At 42.7% G+C, this 14,692-nt stretch overlaps 1 pseudogene; it reads right to left on the bottom strand.

Annotated features, from left to right (window-relative positions):
* Positions 1 to 6,004: 6,004 nt before the first annotated feature.
* LOC103090907 (60S ribosomal protein L9 pseudogene) lies at positions 6,005 to 6,549 on the bottom strand (annotated as a pseudogene).
* Positions 6,550 to 14,692: the final 8,143 nt, after the last annotated feature.

Raw genomic sequence — 14,692 nt, 5'->3', positions numbered from 1 at the left:
GTCTATGGTACCGGTAACCTGGCCTGGATGCAATTGTTCGTACAATTACTCTATTTTTAATTTATTAATTTTTGCTCTGATTTCATGTTCACCAAAGCAACCTTCTGGTAATGGACCTTGACGCCGTAAAAAAAGTAGTTCCCAGGGTGGTAAAAATAAATATATTGTAAGAAATGACAAGGCCTACACGTTTTTCTTTTCCCAAAATGCTTACCATATAAACATAAGAGACAGTAAGATGCAAAAGTATATATAGTATGATCCCAATAGTTCTAAAATTATATCCACACAGATCTAGATAGTTGTAAAGTGTTATTATGGGTGTTATAGATGATTTTCATTTTGTTCTTCGTATTTTCTGATTTTTTGAAAATTTCTATCATGAACATGCATTATTTTTATAATCAGAATCAAACCAATGAGCCTTTTAAAACTAGCAAATGGGCAAAAATAAGTAAAGGTCGATCTGCTTCTATAAATTAATAAATTGATTTTCCATTTGCGAGTCAACATATATATTTAGTTAGTACACGTTGATTTTCTTTTTTTTTTATTTTAATTTTTTATTTTTGGCTGCGTTGGGTTTTCGTTGCTTCATGCACGCTTTCTCTAGTTGCCACGAGCAGGGGCTACTCTTCGTTGCGGTGCCCGGGCTTCTTATTGCGGTGGCTTCTCTTGTTGCGGAGCACAGGCTCTAGGCGCGTGGGCTTCAGTAGTTGCGGCGCATGGGCTCAGTAGTTGCGGTCGCAGTGCGCAGGCTCTAGGGCGAGCAGCTTCAATAGTTGTGGCACGCGGGCTCTAGAGTGCAGGCTCAGTAGTTGTGGCACACGGGCTTAGTTGCTCTGCAGCATAACTTGGTTTCTGAACGTTTGAACCTGACGACCAGATCCTCATGGGTAAAGCCCATTGGCCAGTTTCCTTCCCCACTAATTTTGCAGCCTGGTACAAACATATGGATCTGGAGATGAAAATTTGGGAATTGTCAGCAGTGAGAATGGATAAGGTCACCAAAGAAATGAGTGCGGGTGGCGAACAGATTCACACATTAGCCCCAAGTCACCCCACATTATGAGTACAGGGGTTGAAGCATGGAGCATGGGGCTCAAACCAGTGACCTCTGCATTGGCAGGCGGATTCTTAACCACTGTGCCACTAGGGAAGTCCCTCAGAAGCTGTTTCTTTGCTAGAATATATCAACACAGCCTCTGGCATTTGATATGTGGCTAATGATGTGGTAAATGTCTTCTTTTCAATCCTCAGCAACAAGACAGGATCAAAAGCAGGCCGTAATTATATGGGGCAGTGGTAGACATTCACTGTCTAGCCCGAGGCCTACGCTGTCTTAATCCTCTGTCAGTATAGTCTACAGGGACCGTGCGTTCCACACAACATAATACTGGCCCAGACCAGTATGGTCCACACCACAGGCATCTCTCACCTGGATTGTAGCCTCTTCACTGATTTCCCTTCCGCCACACTTGCCCATCCCACCAGAGCAAGCAGAGTGAGTGGTCTTTATAAAAATTATACCATGTTATCTGGTTAAACAGTGGCTTCCCAGTACACTTTGGAGTAAAATTCAGACTCCTTACCATGGCCTTCAAGGGCCCGTGTGACCCAGCCCTGCCAGCTCTCACTCTTATTCACCATTTTGCAAACACTTGAGCCATTTTCCTGTTCCTCAAATGCTTCAGGCCCATTCCTGCTTTAGGGACTTTGCACACAATGCTCTCCTAGTTTCCCCTTTTTTGTGATTCAGGCATTGGCTTAAATGTCACCTCCTCATTGAGTTCTCCTCTGCCTACTTTAAAACTCAATTATAATAGTCAACCGTGGGACTTTGCTGGTGGTCCAGTGGTTGGGACTTTGCTGGTGGTCCAGTGGTTGGGACTTTGCTGGTGGTCCAGTGTTTAGGACTCCACACTTCCACTGGTTGGGGGAACTAAGATCCCACATGTCACAAGGTGCAGCCAAAAAAATAAAAAAGTTAACCATGGTAGTCGTTAGTGCTTTTCACCAAACATTTTTCTGGTCCTCCGCCTTTCTAGACACATGGTCTTTGCCCCTTTGAAGTTAGGTGTGACCATGTGGCTATTTTTGCCAAATGAGATTTTGATAGCAGAAATTTAAAAGCCAGTGCTGATCTGCCACATCCCTTTTTCCTGCCTTGGTGATCATGGAAGCATGTGTCCAAATTGAGCTTCCATCAGCCTGAATTCCTGAGTGACTGAGGGTGATCAGTGCTTCCCTTCCAACCTGTGATGGATGTGTGGCATGAGTGAGAAATAAACCTTTATTATTTCTACCACAAGCCATTACCTTATTCATCCTCATAACATTCTCTTTTAAGAAAGGCAGTGTCAAGGATCATGACCACAATTTTACAGATGGGAACACTAAGACACATGGAGCTAGCGACTTGCCAAGATCAGAGAAAAACCTGTAGCAAAATTTGGGGTAGAACTTGTGCTTTTATAAATTCAAAATCCTTTCCTATTTCTTCTCAATGATATGTCTCAAATTTGTCTTAACTTTAGCATTACTTTATCTATAAATTAGCATGTTTAGAATCATGCTAATGATCATAATCTAATTTTATTTGAGAAGTGTGCATCATGAATCTGGCAATTTCTAATAAAATAAATTATAAAATGGTAAAAAACGATTAAAAACACCTTTATTGTTTCAAACAACTAAGGTTGTGGGGTTGTTTGCTGTTACAGCATAACTAGCCTATCCAGACTTATATACTATAGAGCCGGGTACTTATCTGGGTGTTTTACATGTATTAACTCATTCACTTCTCACAACATGAAGTAGGTACTATTATTATTCCCATGTTACTAATACAGTGACTGAGAAAAGTTAAGTAAAGGGCAGAGGTAGAGTTTGAACCTGGTTAGAGATTTATACTCTTGGTCATTCTGCTATATGGCCTCTAAAAGACGTTCAAACTCATGTTTGAACAAGGGATTGACAGAGTCATGGGTTTTATTACATATTCATACATATATAGAGAAAAGGGAACTGCCGGTTTTCATCCTTAGAATGTGAGTGTGTGTGTGTGTGTGTGTGTGTGTGTGCGCGTGCGTATCTTTTAGGAATACAAGGATGTCACTTGATATATTGATTGCTATTTTAATATCAATACCAGGACAACAATTATCAAGTGTAACAACCAATTCGAATAACAAATTTTTTTTCTTTTTAAAAAATTTTTGGCCGTGCCACGTGGCTTGCAGGATCTTAATTCCCCGACCAGGGATGGAACTCAGGCCCACAGCAGTGAAAGCACGGCGTCCTAACCACTGGACCGCCAGGGAATTCCCTAGAATAACAAATATTTTAGAAGTTAAAGGTTATTTTTACAAGATCTGAAAATAAGTCTGAGTGTCTTAAAAAGACCCTCCCCCACCTTGTAGAAATACTTCCAAGGACTTTTTTTTTTAATTGTTTAAAACAAACTCTCTTGACGTATAGTCTACAAATAATGAAGTGCACGTGCATTCTAACTGTACAGTTTGATAAGGCTTGACAGATGTCTACACCTGAGTACCTACCAGCACTATCAAAATACAGAACAGTTCCATTACTCCAGGCAGCTCCTTCCTGACCCTGTCCAGTCTGTCCTGCCTCCACCCCTGACCCCAGGCAACTACTGACCGACATTGTGTCACCATAGAGTAGACTGGGCTTTTCTAGAGCTCCACATAAACAGAATGATATAGGGTGCTTTTCTGTGTCTGGTTTCTTTCATTCAGTATAATGTTTTTGAGATTCTCCATGTTATTGCACATGTCAATATGTCATTCCCAAGGACAGTTTTTAGTAACAGAAAATAACAAGTTTCTCTTCTGGGCAGAACTTTCATAACTATTCCCAATTCCATACGTTATTCAGGTAAGAGTCTTTGAACCAATTTTATGACCTGGAATGGTGTCTACCCTCTGCTGCTTGGAAACAGGAAATTCCTGAAATTCCTTTTCTCTTGCAACATTTTCAAAACTCAATACCAGCTTTCCATTAGCACCTAGAGAAAAGAAAGTTCCGGGGAGCTCCAAACCCACCCAATGGAAAGGAAAAAGGCAAAAGAGAATTCTAAGCCAGAGGAATAAGGGGCATGTAATGTTCTTCTCTGATACACCTGGTAGGGAATTCCCTGGCGGTCCAGTGATTAGGACTCCTCACTTTCACTGCTGAGGGAGCAGGTTCGATCCCTGGTCGGAGGAACTAAGATCCCACAAGCCGGCAGCACAGCCAAAAAAAAAAAAACAAAAAACAAAACGACACACCTGATAGAAGTTAGCACCTCTCCCATCACCTTCTCACCTCTCCCTGATCTACCCCTGACACTTCTCACGATCTGAAACGACTGTGCCCATTTCCTTTCCAGAATGCCAGCATAGCCAGACGCGTGCCTTGGCCAGCTCTAGCCGTGCTGACAAATGTAGCTCAGGCCCATCCATTTTAATGGCTGGAGAGTATTACATTGTGTGAATACACCACCACTGATTTCACCCCTTTTCCTGTTGAGCATTTAGGTTGTTGCCCTTTTTCACTTTCCATCAACACATTCCTCATGTACCTCCTGACCTTGTGCTCACACGTGAGACTTTTCCCAGGTGTTTCCTAGGGATGTTGCTGCTAGGCTGGAGGCTCTGTTCATCTTCCCCTTTACTATGGCTGAGCACTCTCTGCGGGGGCTGTGCACACCAGTGCTTTTACTCCCAGCTACCCCATGGAAGCTGAAGAAAAACACCCAGCCACCAGCCCCTCACTGGACCCAGCGCAGGCCCCTGTGTCTCCCCTTTCACCACTTCTGCTTGTGTCTGGTTCACAAAGAGGTCTTCCTTATTTTTATCTTGAGTAGATTTTATCTTGACTAGATTTTATTCGTCTTTGTTATATGTCTGAAGCATGGAGTCATGATGCTATTTGACTGTAAGTCTGTCCTAAGTGACTCTTCTATGCATCTCCCCCATCTGTGGGCGCCCTTCTACTGGTCTACTTGCTCCTTGGCCCCAGAAATTCCTTCCCAGGCTTGTCTTGAAGCCGGCATAGTTCTTTCTCGTCTTCTCTGGGTCATTTTTCTAAGCTTGGCTCACATGCCAGCTCTTTGGTATCCTGATGGGGACAGGACTTCCTCCAAGGATAAGCAGCTGTCACTGCATTTGTAGTCAGGGTCCTGAACTGGAGTCCTGGCTGCCTGGCCTGAGCCAAACTGTGACTCTCTGGCAACTGATCCTCCTTTCGTAACCACAGTGATGTGGGCCTCGTGCCATAGGCGAGAGCATTCAGAGTATCACTTGGGTAAAGGTGACCTGGGGCCTATAGGGTGTCCACTGGACTCCAACCACTTGATAACAGTAGTATCAGCGGCCCCCCGCCCCCCCTGCTGCCAGCAGACACTCTGCTAAGAGATTCTTACAGCTCTGAAAGACTGTAAAATGGAGTTATTCTTTCTCTGCTACAGATGAGGAAATTGAGGCTGAATTAAGAGGAGAGATGAAATGACTTGCTCAAGGAAACACACCCAAAATACATTGACTTTTTTTTTTTTTGGCACAGCTTGCAGGATCTTAGTTCCCGGACCAGGGATTGAACCCGGGCCCTGGCAGTGAAAGCTCCAAGTCCTAACCACTGGGCCGCCAGGGAATTCCCTACATTTACCATTGTTGCTGGCACATTCGCTCCTCTCCTTCCCCCAAATTACCCTGCATCCAGAAGACTTTCTAATGTCTAGGACAGAAGATAATATTGATAGAATAAGCCCCCCCTGGTGGTGAGATGCATCAACACAAAATGACCATGCAAAGATGTGAGGGTTTCAGCCTTGAGTATAACAAGCAAGTCACAGGACACTCAGCTGATCAGAGCACAAGGGTGAGACTTCTTTTTTTTTTTTCCCAATAGATAAGTTTCATTGCATTTTAAAGATATCACAAAGAGGTCCTGGGAATCATTTGGTATCTTCTTGTTTCCATAGCAAGACAACTCTTAGATCTTATTCATCAGCCTGATTTGTTCCTTTTTCAGAGGCATAAATAACATCCAAAATGTTCTGATACCCTTATTTTTAACTATGTGGCTTGCTGAATCAAAGCAGCTGAATTTGATGCAAAGTCAGTGCAAATCACTTCCTGGGCTTGAGATACTGAATAAGCAATGCCTGGCCTCATATGAGCCCTGCAGATTTTTCATCTAAGAAATTTCCAGCATCAACAAGAGACCTGCTCTCCTGAATAAAGACGTGGGTGGGGAAGTGAGCATACACAGACGTACTCTTGTAATGGAAGCCCAGTGGAACAACCTTGATCATGTGTTGTATTGGACTTGGGACTGCATGAACTGGAGCCGGTTCCTTTCTCTTCTCCACTGTTTGTCAACCTGGAGTCCCTTCCTATTCTTTCCAAGGAGGCTGAGTTCTATACTGATGTAGTCCCTCTGCAGGATTCCTCTGGGGCCCTTCATAATAATTGTGTGTCCTTCCACAGTGATGTTGACATTTTCTGGAATGTCGACAGTCTGGTTGCTGAAAATAGTCTTCATTCTCATGGTGAATTCAGCAAAGAGAGCATCTTAAGGTATTTTTTTGTTTTTGTTTTTTTAAATGAATGAATGAATTTATTTATTTATTTATTTTGGCTGCACCAGGTCTTAGTTGCGGCATGCGGACTCTTTAGTTGCTGCACTCGGGATCTTTAGTTGTGGCATGTGGACTCTTAGTTGTGGCGTGCATGTGGGATCTAGTTCCCCAACTCGGGATCGAACCTCCCGGCCCCCTGCATTGGGAGTGCAGAGTCTTACCCACTGGGCCACCAGGGAAGTCCCCTGAAGGTTTATTTTTTAAACAGATTTTAAAAATTTTTTCTTGGGGTATAGTTGATGTACAATGTTGTGTTTAAACGGTTTTATTGAGATATAATTCACATATCATATAATTCATCCATTTAAAGTGTACAATTGAATGATTTTTAGTATATTCATGTATATGTATGACCATCATTATGATTAATTTCAGAATATTTTCATCACCTCAAAAAGAAACCAGGGCTCCCCTGGTGGCGCAGTGGTTGAGAGTCCGCCTGCCGATGCAGGGGATACGGGTTCGTGCCCCGATCCGGGAAGATCCCACGTGCCGCGGAGCGGCTGGGCCCGTGAGCCATGGCCGCTGAGCCTGCGCGTCCGGAGCCCGTGCTCCGCAACGGGAGAGGCCACAGCAGTGAGAGGCCCGCGTACCACCAAAAAAAAAAAAAAAAAAAGAAAGAAACCTGTGCCTTTCAGTTATCTATCCTTCTATCCCTCCCACCCAGCCCTAAGCCACCACTAATCTATTTTTTGTCTCCACAGATTTAGCTAGTCTGGATGTTTTATGTAAATTATGTAATATGTGATCTTTTGCCTCTTAATGTTTTTAAATTAAATGTGTTTACACTGTAATTCTGCTTTATACCAGAATTCATCAGAAACAGTGCTTTTAGCTCTGTGATTTTACACGTTTTTCAAGATTAGCAGAACATTATAGCAAACCCATCAGTTATATTTTCTCCTCCCTTCTCTGAAGGAAAGCCCAGAGACTCTTTCTTTAAGAGATCATTCTAGGGGAAACAAAACGAAAAGAAGGACAAATGCCAACCCAGGGAATTTGGGACATTTTGAATTTTTATTGAGGTTCTCATCATCCAGACCCCTGACCTCCAGGCCCTGCCTGCTGTAGAGTCTGAGCCCGCCTTTGTGGTGCAAAGGCTGGAAGGTGGGTCGGGGCTGCCTCGCCTCCCCCATGTGCAGACTGCAGAGCTGCCTGCCAGAGGAAGAGTGCCCAGGGACACCTTAGAGGCGGACATGCAGAGAGGGAGCATTATCAGAGCAAGAGCTGAAGACGAGGCAGTTGCCAACAGGCCCAGCCAGCTCTCGGGACTGCCTAGGGGGCCCCAGCGTACTGCAGCGGGTGGGATATCCTTCAAGGTCAGCCATAGGACGGACATCTCCTAAGGTGGTACGTGGAAGCTCTGCTTGGGTGCTGACCCTCAGGAGGGAACTCGTCAAACTGATCCTCTCCTGACTTCACCTTTAGGGAAGGTCAACCAAGTCCCTGCTTCCACCATAGTCCCTTTACCCAGCAAAAATGACTATCCTTTGTCTCAAATATTGGGCAGGAATCGTATGACTCTAGGACAAGACCTGAAAGTGAGCGCCTGTGGACTTCCCTGGCGGTCCAGTGGTCAGGACTATGAGCTTCCACTGCAGGGGGCGTGGGTTCGATCCCTGGTTGGGGAACTAAGATCCTGAAAAAAAGAAAGTGAGCACCTGTTGCAGTGCCAACTCGTGGTGTGAAGTAGATACTCTACGAAGGAGGATGGCTCGGGAGACCTCACAATCCAGATTCTACTTGGACAATCTCAAGTGAGCCGGGGTGGGGGGCAAGGAATTGTTCTGGCTGAGCTGGGGTAGAGGGATGACAGGAACAAAGGTCCAGTGCCAAATGGAGACCTGGCTTGTATTGAGAGCGTGAGAGGGGCAAAACACACACACAAAAAGAGATAAAATGTTAACAAGCAGATTCAGAACCGCTGATACAGAGGGCCAACTATAAAGTTATACGTGTGGGTTTTTGACGGGTCAGACGGTTGGTGTCCCAAACCTCCACATTGTTCAAGGGTCAACTGTATTTGCTCTGGCTAGAACCTTCAGTACAGTGTTGAATAGCAGCAGTGAAAGCAGGCATCCTTGTCATGTTCCTGATCTTAAGGGGAAGGCTTTCAGTCTTTCAATATGATGTTAGCTGTGGGTTTTTCATAAATAGCCTTCATCATGTTGAGAAATATTCCCTTTATTCCTACTTTTTTTTTTTTTTTTTTGCGGTACGCGGGCCTCTCACTGTTGTGGCCTCTCCCGTTGCGGAGCACAGGCTCCGGACGCGCAGGCTTAGCGGCTATGGCTCACGGGCCCAGCCGTTCCGCGGCATGTGGGATCTTCCCGGACTGGGGCACGAACCCGTGTCCCCTGCATTGGCAGACGGACTCCCAACCACTGCGCCACCAGGTAAGCCCCTATTCCTACTTTTCCGAGAGTTTTTATCATAGAAAGATGCTGGATTTGTGAAATGGCCTCTTCACCGTCATGCAGTTTTGTTTCCTTCATTCTGCTAATGTGATACGTTACATTGATTGAATTTCCTTTTTCTTTCTTTCATTTTTTTTTTTTTTCTTGACTGTGCCACACAGATTGTGGGCTTTTAGTTCCCTGACCAGAGATTGAACCTGGGCCTTTGGCAGTGAGAGCAAGGAGTCCTAACCAATGGACTGCCAGGGAATTTCCAGATTTTCTTATGTTTAACCACGCTGGAATCCCTGGGACAAATCCTAGTTGGTCATGGTGAATAATTCTTTAAATATGTTATTGGATTCAATTTGCTAATATTGAGGATTTTTGCATCTATATTCATGTGGGAAATTGGTCTGTAATCTTATTTTCTTGTGATGTCATTATCTGGCTTTGGCATTAGGGTAATGCTGGCCTCGTAGGATGAGCTGGGGACTGTTCCTTCAGTTTTTTGGAAGAGTTTAAGAACAATTAGTGTTAACTCTTCTTTAAATGTTTGGTAGAATTCACCTGTGAAGCCATCTGGTCCAGGACTTTTCTTTGTTGGGAGGTTTTTGATTACTGATTCAATCTCTTGTTATAGGCCTGTTGGGATTTTCTGTTTCTTCTGGATTTTCTGTTTCTTCCTGAGTTGGTTTAGGTAATTTGTGTGTTTCAAGGAATTCGTCCATTTCTTCTAGGTTATCTAATTTGTTGGTGTGCAATTGTTCAGAATATTCTCTTATAAACCCTTTTTATCTCAAAAAGCTCAGTAATAATGTCCCCATTTTCACTTTTTTTTATGACTATGTTCTTAGCTGTATTTTATTTATTTATTTATTTATTTATTTATTTATTTATTTATTTATTTATGGCTGCGTTGGGTCTTCATTGCTGTGCGCAGGCTTTTCTCTAGTTGTGGCGACTGGGTGCTACTCTTCATTGTGGTGCGCAGGCTTCTTATTGCAGTGGCTTCTCTTGTTGTGGAGCATGGGCTCTAGGTGCCTGGGCTTCAGTAGTTGTGGCACGTGGGCTCTAGAGCACAGGCTCAGTAGTTGTGGTGCACGGGCTTAGTTGCTCCGCGGCACGTGGGATCTTCCCAGACCACGGCTCGAACCCGTGTCCCCTGCAGTGGCAGGCAGATTCTCAACCACTGCACCACCAGGGAAGACCCCCATTTTCACTTCTGCTTTCAGTTATTTGCAGATTTCTCTTTTTCCTTTCTAAGTATGTGCTATATTCTGAATGTTAATGTCCACTCAAAACTCGTCTATTAAATCCTAATGCTGAATGTCATGGTATTAGGGGTTGGGGGCCTTTGGGAGGTGATTAAGTCATAAGGGCAAAGCCCTCACTAATGGGATATGTGCCCTTATAAAAGAGCTTCCAGAGAAATCCCTGGCTCCTTACACATGAGATAATGAGAGTCTGCGACCTAGAGGAGGCCCCTCACCTAATCACAGTGGCACTTTGATCTTGGACTTACAGTCTCTAAAACTGTGAGAAATAAGTTTCCGTTGTTTATAAGCTACCCAGTCTGTGGTATTTTGTTATAGCAGCCTGACCAGACTAAGAAAGTCTAGCTAAAACTTTGTTAACATTGTTGAGGTTTTCAAAGAACCAACTTTTTTTTGGCTGCGTTGGGTCTTGGTTGCTGCACGCAGGCTTTCTCTAGTTGCGGCGAGCGGGGGCTACTCTTCGTTGCAGTGTGCGGGCTTCTCGTTGCGGTGGCTTCTCTTGTTGTGGAGGACGGGCTCTAGGTGCACGGGCTTCAGTAGTTGTGGCTTGCAGGCTCTAGAGTGCAGGCTCAGTAGTTGTGGTGCACAGGCTTATTTGCTCTGCGACATGTGGGATCTTCCCCGACCAGTGCTCAAACCCGTGTCCCCTGCATTGGCAGGTAGATTCTTAACCACTGCACCACCAGGGAAGCCTGACTAGTGTCCTTATACCTTCCCACCAGCAGCGTACAAGGGCTCCAATTTCTCCACATCCTTGCCAACACTTGCTGTTTCCTGTTTTTTGATGGTAGCCATCCTAATGGGTGTGATATGATATCTCACTGTAGTTTTGATTTACATTTCTCTATTGATTAGTGATGGTGAGCATCTTTTCATGTGCTTATTGGCAATCTGTATGTCTGTAAAAATATCTATTCAACTCATTTGCCCATTTTTTTTTTTTTTTTTTTTTTTTTGCGGTATGCGGGCCTCTCACTGTTGTGGCCTCTCCCATTGCGGAGCACAGGCTCCGGACGCACAGGCTCAGTGGCCCTGGCTCATGGGCCCAGCCGCTCCATGGCATGTGGGATCTTCTCAGACCGGGGCACGAACCCGTGTCCCCTGCATCGGCAGGCGGACTCTCAACCACTGCGCCACCAGGGAAGCCCGCCCGTTTTTTAAAAATGTATTTTAGCTTTTTTTTTGGCTGTGTCAGGTCTTTGTTGTGGTGCATGGGCTCTACATCGCATGCAGGCTTCTCTCTAGTTGTGGCGTGAGGGCTTAGTTGCCCTGCGGCACGTGGGATCTTAGTTCCCCAACCAGGGATCAAACCCGCATCCCCTGCATTGGAAGGCGGATTCTTAATCACTGGACCACCAGGGAAGTCCCCTTTGCCCATTTTTGAATCAGGTTGTTTGTTTGTTTTAATTGTGGTTGAGTTGTAGGAGTTCTTTATATATTCTGGATATTAACTCATCAGATATATGATTTGCAAATATTTTCTCCCATATTTTCTCTGTGGGTTGCCTTTTTACTCTGTTGCTATGCCTGTTGATGCACAAAATTCTTAAAATTTCATCAAGTGCAATCTATTTTTTCCTTTGTTGCCTGTGCCTTTGGTGTCATATCCAAGAAATCATTGCTAAATCCAACGTAATACAGTTTTTCCCCTACGTTTTCTTCTAAGAGTTTTATAGTTTTAGATTTTACATTTAGGTCATGGATCAATTTTAGTTCATTTTTGTATAAAGTGTTAGGTGAGGGTCCAACTTCATTCTTTTGCATATGGATATCCAGTTTTCCCAGCACTGTTTATTGAAGAATGTCTTTCGCCCATTGAATGGTCTTGACACCCTTGTTGAAAGTCACTGGACTATATTTGCAAATGTTTATTTCTGGACTCTATTCATTGTCCATATGTCTGTCTTTATGCCAGTGATCTTTCAACACACTGTTTTGATTACTGTAGATTTGTAGCAAGTTTTGAAATCAAAAGGCTTGAGACCTCCAACTTTGTTCATCTTTTTCAGGATTGCTTGGCTATTCAGGGTCCTGTGGGATTCCATTAAGAATTTTACGATGGGATTTTCTATTTCTGTTAACTATGTCATTGGGATTTTGAGAAAGATTGCATCAAACCTATAGATCACTTAGAGTTCACAAACATGGGATGTCTTTTCATTTATGTATGTCTTTAATTTCTTTCAGCAATGTTCAATAGTTTTAATGGTATAAATCTTTTGCCTCTTTGTTTAATTCTTAAATATTTTATTCTCTTTGGTGCTATTATAAATGGAATTATTTTCTTAATTTCCTTTTGGGATTGTTCATTGTTAGTGTATAGAAATGCAACTAAATTTTTGTGTGTTGCTTTGTAGGTTGCTACTTTGCTGAATTTGTTTATAAGGTTTAACAGATTTTTTGTGGAATCTTTAGTGTTTTCCACATATAAGATCATAACATCTGTGAACAGAGATAATTTTATTTCTTCTTTTCCAATTTGAATGACTTTTCTTTCTTTTTCTTGCCTGATTTCTCTGGTTAGGACTTCCAGTACTATGTTGAATGAAAGTGGCAAGAGTGAGCCATCCTTATCTTGTTCTTTATCTTAGAGGAAAAACTTTCTTTCACCATTGAGTATGATGTTTGCTGTGTATATATTTTCATATACGGCTTTTATTATATTGAGTTAGTTTCCTTCTATTCCTAGTCTGTTGAGTATTTTTATCATGAAAGGGTGTTGAATTTTGACAAATGCTTTTTCTGCATGAGTTGAGATATTCATGTGGTTTTCTTTCCCCTTCATTCTGTTAATATGGTATAGTACACTGATTGATTTTTGTATGTTGAACCATTCTTGCCTTCTAGGGGAAAGTTCCACTCGGTCATGATATGTAATCCTTTTAATGTTGTTATTTTTAAAACTGTGGCATATTGCACTTTTTTTTTTTTTTAAAGAAAAGATTTCTTGAAGGAATGGTCAGCAGTGTCAGGAACCTCAGAGAGGTCAAGTAAGGGGAGGACTGAAAGGGATTTTGTTATTAAGAGGTTTTTTGTTAAACTTGTACTTGAATGTTCTTAGCAGCACTATTCATAATAGCCAAAAAGTATAAACAATTCAAATTTCCATCAACTCATGAATGTGGTATATCCATGCAATGGAGTATTATTCAGCCATAAAGAGGAATGAAGTTCTGATACATGCTACAACATGGATGAATGAAGTGAAAGAAGCCAGGCACAAAAGGCCATATACTATGTGATTCCATTTATATGAAAGTCAAATAGATAAGTCCACAGAGACAGGAAGTAGATTAGTAGTTTCCGGGGGTTTGGGGAAGATGTTTGGATCAGGTTGGGAGCTTGAAGAAGGTGTGAAATCTTTGGATTAGCTCCCCTCAGAAGAGGGCAGGAAAAGTTGAGCAAGAATAAGTGAAAAACTAAATGTTTGGCTGAGCTTATAAGCCCAACCTTGTACATTCAGATGGCCGCAGGAGTTGGTTAGAGATCAGGGTAACTGAGAACAAGCTGATGATTTTTCAGAATTACTGTGGGCAACGTGGTAGCTGCTGGTGAGCCAGGGTAGGCTGGAAGGACCGTTAAGTTTTCAAGAATGGGAAGGTGAATCCCACAAATATTTTAATAGACTAGTGTGCCTTCAGCACAGCATCTGGCACATGTAGAAAACACTTGTTAAAAATAAAAGAATAATCAATTTGGGGGAAGGGTATCAACTTTACTGAGGTATATAATTCACATACCATACAATTCACTTATATTGGTCAGTTGATTTTTTTTTTTTTTTTTTTTTTCTTTTCACCGTGCCACACAGGTTTGGGGATCTTAGAACCCTGACCAGAGATCAAACCCGGCCCTGGCAGTGAAAGTGCCCAGTCCTAATCGCTGGACCGCCAGGGAATTCCTGGTCAGTTGATTTTTGACAGGGGTGCTAATACAATTCAATTGGATACAAACAGTCATCTCAACAAATGGTGATGAGACAAATGCATTTCCACATGGAGAAGAAATGAAGTTGGGACCTTTCCTCACACTGTATACAAAAATTAACTCACATCCTAGTGGGTATAAAGTAATTTCTCATTTTGGCTTTGCTTTGCTGTTCCCTAATGATTAATGATATTGAACATATTTTCGTGTGCTTATTGGCCATATATATATCTTCTTTGGAGAAATGCCTATTCAGATATTTTGTCCATTTTTAATTGGGTTATTTGTCTTTTCTATTATTGAGTTTTAAAGGTTCTTTTTATATTCTGCATACGAGACCCTTATCAGGTATATGATTTACACATACCTGTTCTGTGTTTCTTTTCGCTTCCTTTGAAGGGCAAGTTTCTTGGGTGCTCCTTTTTTTTTTTTTTTTTTTTTTTTTT

The sequence above is a fragment of the Lipotes vexillifer genome, unplaced genomic scaffold (genome assembly GCF_000442215.2).
Source record: "Lipotes vexillifer unplaced genomic scaffold, Lipotes_vexillifer_v1.1 scaffold426, whole genome shotgun sequence".
Taxonomy (NCBI): domain Eukaryota; kingdom Metazoa; phylum Chordata; class Mammalia; order Artiodactyla; family Lipotidae; genus Lipotes; species Lipotes vexillifer.
This window is presented reverse-complemented; position numbering and strand designations above follow the sequence as displayed.